Source organism: Harpia harpyja, chromosome 4 (assembly GCF_026419915.1).
Source record: "Harpia harpyja isolate bHarHar1 chromosome 4, bHarHar1 primary haplotype, whole genome shotgun sequence".
Taxonomy (NCBI): Eukaryota; Metazoa; Chordata; class Aves; order Accipitriformes; family Accipitridae; genus Harpia; species Harpia harpyja.
This window is the reverse complement of record NC_068943.1, coordinates 67,363,675-67,382,563: the sequence shown is the minus strand read 5'-3', so window position 1 is coordinate 67,382,563 and position 18,889 is coordinate 67,363,675. Positions and strand designations below refer to the sequence as shown.

At 41.5% G+C, this 18,889-nt stretch overlaps 1 protein-coding gene across 14 annotated transcripts in view; it reads left to right on the top strand.

Annotated features, from left to right (window-relative positions):
- The window catches only part of HIVEP2 (HIVEP zinc finger 2), a 143,121-nt gene that overhangs the window by 57,944 nt on the left and 66,288 nt on the right, over window positions 1-18,889 (top strand). For 7 of the 14 annotated variants that reach the window (XM_052784545.1, XM_052784560.1, XM_052784551.1 and 4 more), the window contains one exon: window positions 7,250-7,311. The exons of 6 other annotated variants lie outside the window; for them this stretch is intronic. The gene's annotated coding sequence lies outside the window, so the exon portion shown is untranslated. Of the gene's footprint in view, window positions 1-7,249; window positions 7,316-18,889 lie in introns of all 14 variants that reach the window. One more of the 14 variants, XM_052784553.1, reaches the window with a different exon arrangement.

The window sequence follows — 18,889 nt, the reverse complement described above, 5'->3', positions numbered from 1 at the left end:
GAAAGACTCCGCAGACCCTCAAAACATTTCAGAAAGGGTTGTCGTTTGCTAGGAAAAAGCATTAGCAAGTTGCCTGCCACTCCCCGATGCTTGGCACTGGGGCTGTCTGCAAGGTGGAGGGCTGAAGTCCAAACTGACATGTGGCAGTGTGTGTAGGTACCTCCTTGTGTGCTGTGACAGAGGTGATGCGTTGAGGACAAACTAATTTAGGTGCTGACCCTGCAGTGAAGTCACGCCAGGCGGATGCCTGGGTCCATATGCCTACGCCCTGTTGACTTCAGTGACTAAGTGCAGGCACCAAGTTCTGCTTGCACAGCTTGAATTGAGGAACGATGACCATGGTGGCTAAAGCCGCCTTTTTCTGCAAGAGCCTTCACCTATTCAATGGCCACATTTAAAATCTTGTCAGTCGCCCTGGACGACGGCTAACCAGATATTTCATCTTGGTAGTTAAAATAACAAGGTGTTGTGAGCAAGGGATACTGCACATTCACTGGAAGTCAAAGCATCTGCTGCTGCATCTCGTAGTAACTCCTTCAGCAAACCTCTCCCTCCTCCAGTGAAGCGTGTTGGTGTTTCAGAGTGCAACTAGTTCCCAGTGGGCACAAGACTGTAATTACCATACTTGGGAGGTGAAAACGAAGACTGAATCTGACACGGGAATATCAGGGGCTTTATTTTGAAAATTTTTTGAAGATTAAATACAATTCATTTCTCTCCTGCCTCTTAAATCTATGAATGCACACTCTGTACAGCTGCTGTAGTGTCAGATATTTGTTGAGGGTCTTAACAATGAATCGGTATTTGATAGTTTTGTATTGTTTTGAGACAGTACTCTCAGTGCTTAGAGATGCTTGAGAATAAAGAGGTGCCCTGGGATGGGAGGACCAGCAAAGGTAATACAAATCTCACCTTGCCCATGGCCCTCACTTCTGACAGTACTATTTTGTTTGAAGAGTGACTGTATGGAGCAAGCAATGCTGCTAAGTCCTTAATGAAATCATTAACGCAAGTAGAGATATGTTGCTACTGTGAGCCAGCTATACGTTGTAGAAGTATTCTGAAATACGTGGCAAAGTTGTGATTTGCCTACTTCAGGACACATGGCATCTTTTGATTGTGTTAGTTCAAAATCATCTTATTAGTCATAAATAGTTGATCTTTCAAGGTGATCTTTGTGTTTCCATAAAGTCCCACTGAAATTGTTGAACCAGTTCCCAGATACTAGGAAACTCCAGTTTTGGTCAGCTTGTGTGAGGAAGAGCTTGTATAGTTTCACTGGTTTGTTTGGGGTTTTGTTTCTTCAGGTGTCATGGAGGAAATATGGGTTAGCTATTGCCTCATTTAAACATTTTGCTGCAGGGGAAAATGAGGAGTTACACATAAACATCGTTGATGTTTGTAGTGAGCAGAGTAATAAAGAGCGAAGAGGAAGAAAAGCAATGCAGTGAAATAGTATAAGGAAAATACAGCGTAAAGAAAAGTTGGAAAAGTGAAAAAAGGTATTGGTATTTAATTTTTGTGGTATTTCATTTTTTTAATCCAATTGATAAGATAAATGAAGAGCCTTCTATCTTTTTGATGTTATTGTGTACTGTAATGTGAATGAATGGAGTGAAATAACACTTCAGCTCTTCCTGCACACTGTGTGCCTGATAACCTTGGTCCTAAAACCTTTGCTCATCAGCTCAGTCCTTCCTGCAAGCGGCCAGCAACTTTCATAAGACTGTTGGAGATCCAGGACCAGGCTGTCAGTAAGTTAATAGATTTGTAAATGTTACCCTGGCATCAAGTTAGTTTGAAAGGAATCCACCCATTTGTTTGCACATGGGGAAGAAGAGGGAAGGAAGATATTGCAGGTAAAGCCTGTGTACTGTGGCAGATGGGAACGTACCTCTTTTATGCCAGTAGCCTGGCACCAACTCCTGTAAACTGTGGCAAAGTCTTTTCTTTGTCTCCTGTTTTGTTTCCTGTATATACACAGCACAGTAATTCCTGCAGGGATTTTTGCTCTTGGCAGTATTTCTCTTTAGTGCCACAAAGTGAGCATTTTTCCTGCAGGACCTCAAACAGCTCAACAAGTGGTGTGCTGCCAGTGAGTCAGCGCAGAGTCCCTGTCCATCTGCTCGCAGCCACCAGCACTCCCTCCCAGACTCCTATTTTCAGATGCAAAGCCATACGTGAATCCCAAGATAGAGGCGGGTAAGGGACGGGGTTATCCTGGGTAAAGAGGTCCCATACTCCAAGGAGACAGTGAGGGAAGAAGCTCCCTTCCAATCCATGTTAAAATCTTCCAGAGGCAGATCCTGGCCCTTCACAGGGTGTTCAGATTGGCTCGGAAACTTGGTGTAAAGGAGGCGAGAAAGAAATGCTGCACACTGACACCCCCAGGAGCCTTTATAATGTCAGGACACCTGACAGTACAGCGGTACTTCAAAATTATCACTGTCATAAGGATTTACGTGATATGGCAATAGCTAATAACATGAGTGCAGTACAAGACGCTAATTCAAGATTGCTGAGGAGTTTGCCAAGTGTCTGTGGTTTCATGTCATGACTTTGTCCCGTTGCAGAGAGGCCTTTAGCATTGAGGAGTTTTCCAGAAACTCGTCCAGCCTTTCTTTTTTTCAAGCACAATTGCCAGTTGCTACCCTGCTGGTTAGAAATAATAGCAACTAAGTTAAAAAATTAAATTCCTTATCATGTAGTCACGTTGTTTTCACAAACTTATTCCAACGTGCTCAAGGACGGACTCTCTGCAGCGTTCCTTCTTGTACGCTTACTTATGCTTTTAGGTAGTGAGGTGAATATATGTTTGGGGATTGCTCTGCATGCTGCTTGTGATGGTCTTTGTTCAGGGACAGAGGAGATATAAAGTCAGTTGCTTGGGAGGTAGGATATCAATCTGCAGTGTGAAACTCCTTCCCGTCTTCCAGGGAATTCCATTTCCATATACAAAGGCCAGCCAGAAATCCTAATCTGGAATTCTGTAATTTGGAAATGAGAGAGAAATGGGGTTACGTCAACTAGGAGACCCAAAACTCTTTAAAGCCTCTTTCACTAATGTGCAGGGAGAAGTAATAGAAACCAAATTTTCTTAGTGTAACCAAATCATGGAGCATCACACTGAGTAAAGAGAATAGGAACCTCTGAGGTTGCTTTGCTAGTAGATCTCCATCCTCTGTAAAGCTCGGGGCCATGTGCTGATGAAATACAACCTGTCTTTAAATGTGAACAGTGGTGATTTTTCAACCTCTTGACTCTTGACCAGGAGCTCAGGTCTCATTCCACCACAAACTTGCCGCTGGTTACAGAGGGAGCAAGGTGGCAAATCAGAACATCAGTTGCGCTTTTTAGTTTAGCATTTTCTACCTTGATTGCTATTAAATTGGATATCACAGTGGTAAAAGCATCAAAGCCAGGATCACCTAGAAGGGAATAGCAGTCTCAAAGAGGTATAAAGGAGTAAAATGGTGCAAATGAGAAAAAGGAGTATTAGGTTAACTACCAGGAAAAAAATCATTATGGTGAAGGTCTGTTCTCCTGATGGAAAGCAGAAGAGCTGATGAGTTTGAGTAACTCAAAAGTGACCTGGACAAAACACTGTAAAATATACTACATCGATTTTTCTTATTTGGGTACGAGATGATCTAATAGACCTTGGCCATTTCCTTTTTGATCTAATTTCTGAGATTCTATGATCACTTTTAAAAAGGTCATTTTCTTGCCTGTCTCACTGCAAACCTTCTTGAAAGTTTTTGGCACTTTCTACCACAAAAAGGGAGGCATTTGTAGAAATCCAGCATGGTGGTATTTTGAAGACTCAAACCAGATTTTTCATGGCCATATCTTGCCGTTGCTCCATTGTAAGATTCCCAGAATACTTGATGGGAGTTTTGCATTAAAATTGTATGGTATTTATATCTAGCTACTCTTCAGAGGCCCAAGTCATATCCATGCTCTATTCCCAGAGTAGCCTTCATCCAGTTCTTTAAAGCTACAGTTTGGCTTTACAGGAAATAATAATCATGCCTACCATACTGTAACTAAAATATTGAGACACATGAATCTTTTTCTTGACTTCCTATAAAAATGTCATTTGTAGCTTTATTCTGTTTGTTCTGGTTTGACTATAATATAAACAAGAGTTTATTAAAGCCTTAGCTCTAAGTTGCAGTTCTTTCTTGAGACTGCAAGGTCTTACAAAAAATATTATTGAAACTGCAGGGCAAAACCACGTATTAACAGAAAAATGAATAATGAGTCTGTTTTCATATGGATTTTTTAAAAAGTACAGCTTGTAGTTGAACTAAATGTACTATTCCTTCCACTGCAGCCAGGAAGCCCTCATAGACTTTTGACAGCGTCGCCAAAAAATTAATGCTTCAGCTGTTTAAAAGATATCAAAAGCTTGTTTGACAATTGTAATCTCTTCCAGGAATTTCCTTTCCCATTTTCCCTCCCTATAAAAACTGATAACAAGATGCTTATATAGTAGAAATGGAAAGTTGGAGGTATGTTACAAAGCTTTGTGCATTCCTTCCAGCCTCACGAGATGAGGCACGACATCTCCGCGGTGGGCTAGGAAATGCAGGCACTCCATTGTGTAAGTAGCATTTGCTTCAAGGATTAACTGCTTGCCAAGATAGTGCAGATTTAAATGTTCCTAAGCCATTTTTGAGTTTTTACATAATGTGGCAGCCAACAGGAGAGCTGTTGGAGGTGGCTGAGTAGGAACTCAAAGCAGTGACCAAGGAAAGACAAAAACAAAGGAAGCAGAGAAATACACTGCATGTGCCAGCATCAGTTGACACAGCAGGACTGAAGGCAAGGGAAAGCAGCACCAGCCCAGCTTCTCTCGAATTTCTGTCCTCACTTTTACTCGCAACAAGATGTGACAAACTGAAATGAGATGCAGCTTGAACTTTTCTTCTGAAGTGTATCGAAAAGGCACTGAAACATGGACTCAAAGGTCAGAATTGTTCCCTTTTCTGTAACAAATTCCCAGGACGGCTGTTAATACTACTCTGTCTTTTAAGGCTAATCTTTAATAGTATTCACTGATACGTAATATGAAATATATGGTATTACTGTGGCTGCGGTGAGGAGCGGTTTGTTCTTCTCTAATGATAGAAAGGAGATTCTGTGTTAGGACGAGTGAGATAATTAAAGAGGTTGCCAATAAAAAAGCCACTGTGTTTGTAGAGGGTGCCCTTGCATTCAGCAAATGCCAATTAGAGAAATGTCACTTTTTGTGTATGATGGGTTATTACTGCACAAACACTTGTACAATTATGCTCTGGGTCAGAAGGGCAAGTTACCTTCACCTCACAGCCATTATTTTAAAGCAAACACAACTATCAGGCACACAAATATTGAGTGTTGTGGAAGGGGAACAGTAAAGTAATGACTGTTTGAAAATGCAGGCTAAAGAGAAAAAGAGTCAATGTAACAAGCCTTGGGTTGTAGGAGGTAATTTTTACCATGTCTGCACTACATGGGTTAGAAACATCATCTTTATATAATGGAGAAGCAAATGCTTCCTTGCAGCACTTAAATAAAATTAATATACTGTTATGTTGTTCTGATGCTTGGAAATGGGAAGAGAATATACATTGCTTTCAGTTACCTTCTTTGATACTGAAATGTTTGTAGTCCACGTGCCTTTGTAAGCGAGTTCGTGTACTTCCTTCTGTTGTGCTACCAGTGGTCTGGTATCACCAACACCTTCCTGATATACCCTGCTCTCAGCTCTTGTGTCGCTCTGACTGACTGCAGTAAATGGAATAAAGGGCAGTTCTGTGAGTGAGTGACACGGTGCAAGACATGGCGTTGGGTGTTTATTACTCACACCTGTTTGTAGGTGTTCTACTTGGTATTTTGTTTTGTATGTTTTGCCTGAAGCTTCATCAGATTCAAGTCTAAAGAGGCAGAAAGCTCTGTGGATGCTGTGGCCATGTCGGGTGTGTACAGGATGGCTGCACTAGATGTGGATTCCTGAGTTTTGCTCTAAGGCTCTCAGGTTTGTCTTCCTTTCTAATGTGGTTGCCATCTGTGCTTGTGCTGGCTTCTCTCTGGGTCATAAGAAAGAACACACTTCAGCAGGGATTGTGTTATCATCGGTGGCCTGAACCTTTACACTTACCTGACCTCATACCTCTAGGAAGCTCAGCTGGCAAACGTAGTGCAGACCTTTGTGGCAACACTCTCTGGGGTGTGTGGGCTGCTGGTTAGGTTGTCCTGCTTCCATATATGCCGAGGTATTTTCATTGACATACTCTTTTCACAGGTTTGAAATTGCTGTGGCTTTAAAGTACCAGCATTCCCTAAAGAGGAAGCACTGTGCTTGCCCGAGGACCTACTCAAACCCAGCATCTGCTGGGGCAGGATGGGGTGGCAGAAGTTAAATGGAGAGCGTTAGTTTGAAAAATTTTATGAGGTCACCATCCTTTTAAATTGGTTTACACAGATGGCTGTCTGGTTTGTTGCTTTGTCCTTGCTTAATAGTAACTGTTTATGGAAAAACGAATTGCTTTGCAGAAGGAGATCCAAAAGCTCATGCTGTTGTTTCCCTCACTGGAGATCTTCATGTTATTATGGGCATACAAAGAATTGGCCTGAAATGGAGATTAATTATGAAGCATGCAGTGAATAATTAACTGTTTGACTTGTTCCTAAGCTCTGTAGTCACCGGGTTAGAAATTATTTCCCAAACTGCAGGAGATAAGAGAAGGTTATTCCTGGTTTCACAATATCTGTATTGTTAGGGCTTTGTGCTGTGTGTACTCTGACATCAGCTGATACCTACGCAAGTTGGGTCCAGCTTCTCATCCAAACCACTTCCTGGGGTTTTCTCGGGTAATGGCAGTGATTCAGAAGACACCGCAGTGCCTCAGAAAGCCATTTCTTACATGTCGCACCCAGACTGTGTGACCGGGAAGAAATGAGGTTCTTAGGAAAGAGTTTTGATCTTAAAAATACCCATGGTTCTTTTGTATGTTCTGCATTCAGATTTAGATGTGCATTGCATGGCTTGTGTCCTACTGACCTGTTCGTAGGCTTGTGGTATATATTGTGGAAGATGTAGGAATGTGATGTACATGTATGTGTGATGCAGGAGCCTGAGGCACAGATGCAGATTTTCCATCCACAATTGTTCCTGCCTGGCAAAAAAACCCCAAGAAATAGACAGGATTACAATTTTTTAAAGGAAATCAAATCTAAATAATGGTACTCTGCACTTTTGCAGGACTGTCTACTTAAGAAGCTGAGAGTGAGTTAGAAACATTGATGAAGCCTCTATTCTGTGAGGTGGGTATGTGTTTTTATTACTATTTTGAAAAAGCATAGAAATTTCAAACCATTTGCCTGAGTCCAGACACAGAGCTATTTAAGAACTGTGAGTAGAGTCCAGAAGTTTTCTGCCACAGCACGTGTTCTGATCAATACTTACAAATAAGGCCTTTTCCTTCCTCTGGAAGGAAGTGATGAGTTTTTGCATTCTGTTAGCATTTGAAGTGGCTCTTTTAATTTTTGATTTCTAACTAACGAAATAAGTGACTCTCACAGATACTTTTGCTCCACTGTCCTCCCGGTCCTGTTGTGTGGTGGCCTTACATCACAGTTTGGGAAGATAGCAATCTGTGATAGGGGAGTCAGTGGAAATCAAATGGGTCCACTGGCTCCAGGCTGAACATAATCTGGGGTTCAGAAATGTTCAGTGTGTTTCATTACTTTTTTATTTTAGCATTTCGTCACAGTCAGATGCACCAGCAGTCTTTTAATAAATCCCCTTCTGCGTTGAGACTTGCAGCTCAGGTTCACAGACCCATGAGGGCTCGATAATTTGAATAAGTCTGAGAAGTGAAACTGAACATTTGTAGGTACAGCAACTACAGGCAGCAAAACTAGTGAAACCTTGTAATTTTGATAGGCTTTGTCATTGCAAGATACTGCATGCAAAACTGTCGGGTCTGCTTGCCCCCTGCATGAGCAGCTTGGATGTGGACCCTCAGCGCTTCCGTGCGCAGGGCTGGTTGTCCACCCCTGCTCGAGCGGCTCTGCTCCTGGGGGACTTGTTTTGGGCAGTGGCCTGGAGAAACTCTTTCTTGGGTTCTTGGTTATTTGCACCGGTTTCCCTTTTGGTTTTGGGTGGTAAACCCAGCGAGTGGGCTTCTGCCTTCTCATCGGGATCCTGGACTTGCTGTGGCAAGGAATAAGTCAGGATTGGAATGTGTCTTTTTAGGGATTTGGGTTTTTCTTTAAACCGGTGTTTGCCTTTAAAAGCCTTTTTTGAATAAATTACTCTGACAGTAAGTACCAGAATAGATATCGATAAAATACGAATTTATGCACGCCAGCATTTCTCTCTTTTGTGTCTGTTCACAAATACATACCGAAAATTGACTCTAGCTCCGTATGGCTCCCAATCTCTTCCCTCCCCCATCTGTCAGCTTCTCCTTACCTGGAGGAATAAAAGGGAGCAGAGTGCTGGGCCATGAGCTGAAGGTGGGTGTAGCAGAAAAGTTACATTCAAAATGTTTTTCTCTGGGACATCACTGTGGCTCCTCAAGTGCCTCTCAGTTCAGATGGAAAACTCATTAAAAGTACGATGCAGTTTGATGCCAATGTGAGCTTCACACTCTCAGAAAGGAAGGAGAATACTCAGAGGGCAAGTTACCTATGTGCAGATTTGCCTTCTGGATGATAGAGGCTGTGCAAAAGCTTTTATTGCTTTGGAAGCTTTTCAGTACACATTATGGCTATTCATTGAAATCACTTTTTTTTAATCTGAAATTTACACTTGGTTGAATTAGAGATGACAGGCCTGCTTGTAATCTGTTCGATAGGGCTATAAGAAAGTTGAGATACCTCCACCCCGAGACCTTCCATTTTCTGAACATAAGCACCGTTTATTTTGCTCAGTTCTGAAGCGTTTAAGTTCAAAATCTATGGTGAGATTTGTAATACATCATTTGATTGAAATTATGGAACTCCACTGCTGTAGCGTAAAATGCCGTGAGATCTCTGGGAGGGAAACCGCCTGTTTCTTCTGCCTTAATGCGCCCAGAGGCGGAAGGTGCAGGTTTCCCGTGTCGCTGCAAGGCGCGCGGTGGGACGGCACAGCTTGCTGCCTCACTGCCTGCACTGCGTTGCCAGAACAACTCTGCCAGTTGCTTCAACTCTTTGATGTGAACAGACTCCTCAAAGTCTCCAAAATGGGAAAGTTATGAGCTGGTATTAGGTGTTGTTGCCGTTAATCGATGATTCCATTATTACAACATTACCTCAGCTTCTGGGGCCGTGTGGGTGGGCAGCTAAGTGGTTGTCTTCTGTTGCTGATGCTCTACTCAGCTGGTAAGGGAGCTGAAGTGGTCACAGCTGATTTGAAGGTTTCTTCGGAGATTCCTTTCCACCACTGCCTTTAGAAACCAAACATGAGGCCACAGCTTTCTGTCCTGGTAGAGTATTAAGTTGTATTGTCAAATTCAGAGCAGTTAGATGAAGCTTTAAAGACACCTAGGGGGATAAACAGAGGGAGAAGCAGCTAAGGAGGAACAGAAGACAAAACTGGTTGGAAGAACATTTAAACAGCAGAAGGTTCTGAAATACTTCACCTCTGCTCTAAACTGGGACAAACCCTTGACAACTCTTATACAGTAAGATATCTTATTTCAGAACATTTTAAATGTTGCTTTAGTTTAATTTGCAGAAAGATATTTTGATGGCGTGAAGGTACTCCAACTCATGTTGTATGTCTTGTTAAATTAAAATTCACTGGGTAGCACAACAATACTGTTAAACTGTTAGTATTGAAGTATCTTGTTATATCACAAGGCCTATTACTTTTACTAATCTTCATTTTAACCAGGGACAAAATTTCTGGTTTTTACGGAACTTTTAACTTCTGTCAAATCAGTATGTTCTTCTTTCAGGAAACTCAGTATGAAAAGTTTGGATAAGTTACACAGTTTTACAAATTTTTTCAATTCTTACTATGCAGTTTGAATTTTTATAATGAGTGAAATGTGTCTATAAACCCCATAAATCCCTAGAATTACATATTTATGACTGCATAGGATTTCAGCACAAATAGGGCTGACTTTTCATTTCTGTGAGAATGTTTACAATTGAACGGTCTCAGGAATAAAAACGCAGCTTTTTTATGCGTATGTTTTGCGAATATAGAACTTGTACACACTCTGAGCCGTGAACCAAAAGCTTCAGATTTAGCCAGCAGAGAGGAAGGAATTTGTCTGCTCTACAGCAAAAGGAAGTATTTGCTGTGTTATTGTAGTACATGGCCTTTTGCCATCTTTGATAAAGTATTTAAGGGTTGTGCACCCAAAGTCTGCTGCCCTCTTGACCCATCATCCATCACCAGCTGTAGATGAGGTAGATGAGACGCAGCTCCATAGGAGAGCCATTGTTTCAGCCCTGCGCAGCTCCTCCAAGAACGGAAACTGCAGACAAAGCAGCTCCCTGTGATTCACCGTGCCTCCCAGCATTTTCTCTTCTACACATACCTTTTCTGGCCCCGCTCTGTGCCGGCCAAGGTGGACAGATGACACGAGGAAGCTGTAGGATTGATCTGCTTTCCACTCAGCTTCACTGGGCATGAATGAGATGAGTGTCTGGGATTTTTTTTTTTCTGTATTAAAAAGGAAAACCAAAGACAATTATCACAGCACTGTGCCTTGGTGATATATTTAAATTTATTTCCCTTTTGACTATTCAACACTGTTGATAGATGATGCTTAAAACACTGAATCGCCCATGATTTTTCTAGTGCACTGTGAATTGCCCAGTCTTTTTTTTTTTCCCTCTCTGAAAGCAGTTCTGGTTACAGAGATGCCAACATCCCCAGTAAGTATGCCAAGAATGTACAGTTATACTTTATACTGCTAAATTAACAGATAGGAATAGTCACACCAAACCAGATTCAGCTCCCAGATGGGAAAGTGTCTCCTCTAGCCCAAATTTTAATGACTTTTTTACATGAGAAAGTTTCACCAATATAGCATACAGTGTGATTTAAAACAAATGCTGTCATCTCTCTATGTTGGTGACAGGTAACTTGTAGAAAACGGTGATGATTTCTTTGTTTTCAGTGACCAACCAGGGGTTGGAAATGTCTGGACGTTTAGGTAGGTTAACTCTTCTTTTAGTATCTTAAACTATTTCAATTTAAAAAGATTATTTTTAGTTTATCAATTGTACTTTTCTAAACACTGGTTTGAAGTGAAAACCAGGGTCTGATTCTTACTCGGTTTGTTATATATGCTATTCTCTTAGCTTTGTGAATTTAGTTATAATTTACATTCCTGTAAGTGACAGGGGAATGAGTCCTAGATGGCATAACAACAATATCAGAAGAGCTACGTTTGATTGTTGCAGTATGTGGTGCTGATGGCGTGAAATATTCTCAGACAGACATTTCTGTCTCCTGACTAGGAAGGGTCTGTTTATGAGATGATGAAATCCGTGGTCTTTGATGATTTGCCTGTGCCAGCTGGAATACCGTGGGAGATTTCGTCCCCCCTGCAAATTTTAACAATGACTGTGTTATGATGAAATGAGGCAGAAGTTTTATGATTTGTTTCAAAGAAGGGAAAGGATCTTCCACTTTTTACGAACACTTTACCTGAGAGATGCTGAAGTCCATGGCCTGACTTCTCCTTGGAAGCGCTTTAGGTTCCTGCCATGAAGCCGAGTGGGATACGCAAGTGCTAGAAAAAAAAGTTAAAAGGGGCGCACAAGGGTGTTCAGACAGAAATACACAATTCTCTGTGGTTGTACCAGACACTGTAAATACCACGTCTGCCAGTCACTGCAGGTGCTCAGACACTGGAGAGATACTTTAGATGGGATTACTTTGTGCGGTTCTCCAGTCCATGGTATTTCTAGTTTTCAGCGCGCTGTACTACTCTATTCCTGTTTATAAATCTTTTAAGTGTGCACATTAAGAAAGTAATTAAATTGTCATTATAATTTATAGTACGCCTGAAGCCAATCACCTAATTAAACGGAAAGAGCAGAGAGGTAGTAGGTTCATAAGCATTTATTAAGTACTACAGTATTAATTATGTAGGACTTTTGAACCAAGCAAAAGAGGAAAGAATGGAAACACCAATCTAAAAAGGCTTTCCATTGCTGCCCTTCTCAAGTTAATAATATGAGACACCACACCACCCCCAGTTGGCAGGACAACACTAATGCTTTCTTTTTGTTAATTTTTAATGAAATTATGATGGAGGTTTTTTTATGACAATCATTTGCAGCATTTTCCTGTAATATTTTTGAAAGAATAATATGTCCCCGTGCAGGGGCCTATAAATACGTGAATAGAATTGGAAGATACATTTAGATTTATGGTTTGGGGTGGATTGTGCAGGAATAGACTCTTGGTCATCACTCCTCAGCATCTCAGGCGAGGAGCGGAGCCTGTGCCGGTCCCAGAAAAAGGGCTTGGGGAGCAGCGGAGGTGGGGGCTGAGCCCCAAAGAGGAGGCTCTGGGCAGCACTGGAAGAGAGGTGGGGATGGGTAGGAGCATGGTGGTCACGAGAAGGTTTGACCTTTCTTTGCAACCTTTCTCCCACCTCTAGCTGTAAACCTGTGTCGCTTGGCCAAAAGTGGAGGGTACGAGCTGCTGGCTCGCCCTGCAGGGTCCAGGGTTGGGAGGAGGCTCTGCAGGGTGGAGGGCGGTGGAAATGGAAGTGAGTTGTATTAGTGAGCTTGTGAAACGGGGCTATCTTACCATGTCTGGTTTGTATTTTGCTGCATCAGTTGAACTGCCTCAACACAAGAAGGTGATGAGGATGGAGCAGAAGCCTTAAATTTAGAATTTCTTCTTTTTTCCTGGTTTGCTAAAAACTTTAAAACACTGATAAAACACTGAAATAGACTTAACCTGTGTTCCATGTTTTCCTGGGGTTTTCATTTCAGCCTCAGTGACCTTTACACGTGAACATTAGACATCGAAACTCCTCTTTTAGGCAGCAGAGGGGTCTGACCCTGCAGCCCGGGCCTCGAGCCCCGTCTGCGCTGGAGTAGCCCACGGGCTTTAGGGGAGAGAGCAAGTGAGCAGGCGAACAGGCGGCTGCCGGGAGCATTTCAGAGGTCTGTGATCTTGTCCTGATCATCAACCTGCAGTAAGCGGGGCCTCACTGGTGCTTGGGGATACAAATGCGGCCAGCAGGCAAACAGCTGTAATAAACCAGGATGAAGACCAGTAAGGGTTTTGAACAGAATTCAGTGTATACTGTGCAACTTAATTGGATGTTGATGGTGAGGGCTAAACTGAAATCCTGGGAAAGGAGCACCTTCGCTTTTTTCCTACAGGAACTTGTAGCAACAAAAGCCTCTCTCCCTGTTCACCAGAGGTGAGACCTTTAAAAGACCTTTGGATCAGAGGTCTTTGAAAAAAAATGGCGAAAAAGCCTTCTGTATAAATGGACAGGAAGGTGTTAGAGGCTTACCTACTTGTACTGTCGTTACTAAATTGATGTAACATATTTGGAACCTAACTGCACAGGTATCAGTTTATCTTGCAGTATATTAAATAGGAATTCATTGGCTATACATAATCACAACATAAGGGCAACATCTACTAGTTGGACCTGACTTATCTGAAAACTGGAGAACCAGTTCAATAGCTCTTTTTCTGGAAGAAATTGAGATTTTGTGATTGGAATATAAATCCCTGCTGAAGGCCATTTCTTTTCACAGTCTTTAATAGGCTGCACTGAATTCACAGTAAAAACAACAAAAAAGAAAAGCTAGACTGAACGATCAAGAAAATTTACTGTGTACAGGTTTTTCATTTATACAGAAAACATTGAATCTATTTGGCAATGAGCACTGCAGTATTCCGTACCATCTTCTTTCATTCAAGGATGCAGAGGATTGTATGCTAAAGCCTGATCCAGCAGTTTAGATCGCAGCACCCTGTCTCCTTGTCCCACACGCCTGCTGAGGCACGGGCTTGCATGCCTTGCTGGAGGGAGACCTGTGGTTACCACTCTTAATCTGTTTATTATTGTAATTACTGTTTCAAAAAGATATAATTGGGATTTCCTTTACAACAAAGACAATGTTTTACCTTATATGCAGCAAATCAAATTATTGACAGCTCTTCATCCCAGAACTCATAATACTCCTATAATGAGCACAGTCATTATGCTTCAGGTCAGCACCGCAGCAGCATTCTAAAAGGAATGTAACTTGACAGTTGTCTGGGAAAAAAAAAAAAAAATATGTCTATATAAAAAAGGTAGTGGCCTAACCAAGGTCTCAGATGGCATAATACAAGTTGGGTTATATAATTAATTTTATGGTCAATAAGCCTGTCTTCTGAGCTGCATATTGGAAAACGTAATGCTTGTCTGTTTGTATAAGACTTCACAGCTATCGCTTTAATATAGAAATTGGTCGTGCCATGCTATTATTAAGTGTGTTTTCAGCTTCTCATGCTGGCAAAAGGCAGAGGCAGTCCTGGCAGCAGTGTCCTCTCTTTGTTGAAACAGTGAAAAACTAGAAAACCCAAACCTTCCTCGTACTGATTCTGAAAACAAGTTGGATGAGTATTATATTGCAGCTATTATTTGAAGCAACTGTGGAGCGAACCATTCAGATACCCTCTGCCAATTTTTTTGTCAAAACAGAGGAAAAAAAGTCTCCTGTTCATGTGTGAGAGCCCCTTCTTTACCACTTTCTTTAGGCATGTATTTTTATTGGGAAAATGGACTCTTTTTATGTTACAGGCAAATAATTGATTTGAAGTCCCAGATTCTACTTCAGTGCATGTGCATTATGATACAATGATACACCAAATGAATATTGAATTTCAAGTCCAGGACTGTGGAAATATTTGCAAATCCTCAGGTATTGAAACTGGCGCAGGTGTTCTGTCGTGGATGGAGAACTTGACCACCTGAGTCTGTCTTTATGGGTTGCTCAGAAATCACTCAGAGGGGTCTGTGCTAGGCACTGGCAGAATTAGGATGGGTGGGTGTTTGGTAGCACCTGCCTTGCAGGCACAATATGTGACTCCAAGCAGCTCAACCAAAGACTCTCTGTAAGCGTGAGCAGGCCACCGGCTTCTCCTGCGCTCCTGGACCTCCTCTGTGGTGGGAGCACAGGGGTGTCACAGTCATTAATGTGTATCAGGTGAAGGGTGTTATTTAAAAATCAAAGTATATGGTGACCTTGCCATGACTGCAGCCCAACCAGGCATATCAGAAGCAGCTTTTAAGTTCCTGCTACTGGAACTTAGTGTGGCCTCGACAGCCTTCAGACGCTCTGTGTAAATGCTCAAGTAGTCTTGGTGCTGATGTGGCTTCGCTCCTAGCAATGCCTAATGGAGGTGACATAGCATTTGTATAAGGAGGTAGCGCTCCTTGTTCAAGTTTGGGTCAAAGTTCCCTGGAATTAAAAAGCACATCCTGAAGAAAAGGAGTATTAAATTCCAGCTATCTCATTAATGTGCGTATTGATCTTGTATATGTGATTTTCTCAAGGTGTTTCTTGGGAGAACAATATTAAATTGGAAAGAACAAATGCCACTATAAAGCAGGGAGATGTGCCATGACATATTTGTAACTTCAAGCCTCATAAAATAAATTCCTAACTAGACTTGGTGCAAACATTTCAAATCCTCTTCAGCCCACAAAATCAAGAGCCAAAAGGTAACCTCAATTCATAGGACTCTTCCGGAAGATGGAAAAGCCCAAAGTCAAGATAAAAGAGTATTTGAGACAAAAAATCTAGGTACATTGAGTCTGGAGAAAGTGTAAGTCAGAGCTTTAACTGCACATATATATATATGCAGGAGGGCATATTAGAACAGGGCAAGGTATTTTCACATGTTATTGAAGAGAAAAGGGGGAAAAATACTGTGGTTAAGCTGCAGCAGGCTATACTTTGCTAGACCATTCGATATTGGAAAGGGGTTACTACTACGCAACATTTAGGTCAGTGGAACGAACTGCCATGGGAGGGTGTGGAGTCAGTCATGGCTAGACTAGATAGGTGTCTATTATAGATGATCTAGGATGACCCATTTAGAGGTGGCTTCCAACCCAAATGTTTCTGTGATTTTTGTTCTCTTCAGGTACAACTCTTGTCAGATTGACTTGTTCTTCCAGTTAGTATGTGAATTATTACATCCCTATGAACAAAAGAGCCCTCTGCACTAAGAACAGCATGTAAGCTAGAAATATTACCCACATTACTTGGCATGTTATAGCAGATGTAAAATGCCAAGTAATTACTACATAAACTCAATAGTGTGTTTGTGTTTATGAAAAATCTCTTGAAATCTGTGTTAAAATTAAAATATCTTACAAATATTTAGAGTATTCTTAGAACATTTTGTTTTCTTCCTTAGAATAAAACTTTTTTTTTCCTCAGAAATGTCTCCATATTTTAAAGATGGGAAATGTGTAAAATTTTAGAGAATAATTTTACACAGGAGGTGAGATACATTCTGTGTCCCCAAGACCACACAAACTACATCTCTCTTCCTACAAATGCTCGTCGTAGTGCTAGTTCCCAGGGAAGGGTTTAGAGGACCTACAGATCAGTAAACCAATGCATGTGTGTGTACCTATGTATGTGCGTACCTTTAGGTAATAGTGTGATAGTCTTACTCAATAGTTACTGTAGTCACTGGAATTTTTAATTGATCTCAGAGGACAGAAGACATGTTTTCTCTATTCCAGGTTATGATTTCTTTCATGACACTATGTTGTTCAAAAGCAAGCTCTACTGTTAAGAAATTAAAATCAGTGCATGGGGAAAGATTCACTTTTATCAACAGAAGAAGCATAATGTATAGCTAACCACCCATAGCAGGGAAAATCATTTCTCTTTGGGCTCAATCCAAGTTCCATTGACTTTTACGATACTTGGATCAAGCTTTCTAATGTTGCTGTGATGATCTGCAAACCCACTGGGGACTTTATTGCTCATTGCCAGGACTAGTCGTAATGAAATGATATGAAAAACACTGGAACGTAGGTGCTGAAACCTAGATCTGCAGTTCAAGTTAAGGATTTCTTTGACTTGTCAGAATGAAAGAATAAGAGTAGCCCCAGCAAAGGTAATTCTGACTCCATTTACTTATCCTCTTTAAATCCCATTTGAAACTACTGTAGGATTGGTGTATTAGTAAGCAATCCTTAGAGAAGCGGTGAGAAGTGCTTTACCGTATCCTAAGGGCACGCTAGGTAGATCAGGTATAGTAAGCCTGCCTGGAGCCTCTTCCTGGTGTCTCCTAATTCTGCTTGTCTCCTGTGAAGTAGTCCTGATAGAAAAATAGCTTGTTTTCTTTAAGTCCTTGCTCTTTTATCATTTAAGCGGTTTCTAGTGGTCACAAAGGTTCTGGAACAGCGCGATAACGGTTTGGGATATAATTGACTGAATTTTAATATATCTGTTGTAACTTCCTGAATCAGAATCAGTGGTATTCATCTCTGGAAACACTCAAGTGGGAGTTTGAATAACTCTTTGGAGATGTAGAATTCAGTAGGGGTCTTTTTTGTCCTTTTTTCTCTAACTTATCACCTTTCTTAGTCTTTAATTGTGTCTGAGTTTCTGCATGATCACTATTGTTTGTTGTGCCTTTTATTCCTCATGAGAAGCCTTTAACTTGATTTCTTATGTTTCTTAGCAGTGGCAGTATGTTTTCCTGGCAGAAACATTTTTGCTGCCTAGCATGTTGACTGTGTTACCTGAAAGCATTTTTAGGTCCCATGCATTTTCTTGGTGCTTTTCCTAGGGCAGTTTTTCCTCAGTTGGACTTTCTACAGTCAGTGTGGCCTCTCACGATTTTCCTGGTTTTATTAATTTTTGAGCAGAAGCCTGAACACAGAATCAAACCTTGAGGTTTTAAGGGGACAAGTCTCAGTGAAGTTGCCACCTTGTGGTCCTTTGTCTTTTGCTTGCAGCTGCACTAAAGCTCTGCTGAACACAGCAGAAAGACCAAAGGTGGCTTAAAACCGGTTTTTCCATTTGTCTGGTTCCTGGAGCATCCAGGTCTTGAAGATAGTCCACGTTAATAGGAAACACCCTCAGAAACCAGGTTTAGCTAATCCCTGCCAGCCTCTGTAAGTCAGCCGTAAGGCCTCTTTCTGTCATTTAGTGGTAGGGTATCCATGTGAGTTGGCACCTGACTTTCGGACACAGACAAGAATAAATTCAGCGGAGGCTCTGCTCACCTGCATTGCCATTTGTGTTTCAAAGGTCAATAATTTTCTTCTTTAAAATATATTGCTTTTTAGTGACCTTTCTGTGGATAGTAAATAAAGGTAGTTTAGAGAGGGATCGGTTTAGTACACTGTTTCGGAGTCTTTATTTTATTCTGACTCTGTTGTCTTAGCCATCACCAAAGGATATCAGGGTGGTACTTTGCCCACAACAACATTAATGAGTCCTGAAAATTCACGATAGAACCGGTGTGTCTGCCCTAAAGTAATGAGTCTTCTGTCAAGTACTGCATCATGGATAATTGTTACTTAGGGCTTTTAAGTTAAGTAGGGTTGCTGGTAAGCTTATTTCTTCAGCTAGTACTGTAGTGATACAGAAATTGAAACTTTCCATCTTGCCTTTTCTGTAACTTTTCATCTATGCTATACATCTCAGATAGTGGACAGGTGTTGCCTTTGCAAGGGGCCACAAAGGTTGAAGATGACACTCTGACCATGGATCATCATTGCTTACTAGCTGGAAATTATTACTCCACCACTCTACTTGTTGAAAGAGCTGTGGAAGTGCTCTGTTCATTACTCCAGGCAAAGTTATCTGGGTTGGCTTTGGTTGAAGGTCAGTGGAGGGCTCACATTGACTGAGGTAGGAAATGTAAGCTTCCAGCCAGCGAGGAGCAAGTGGG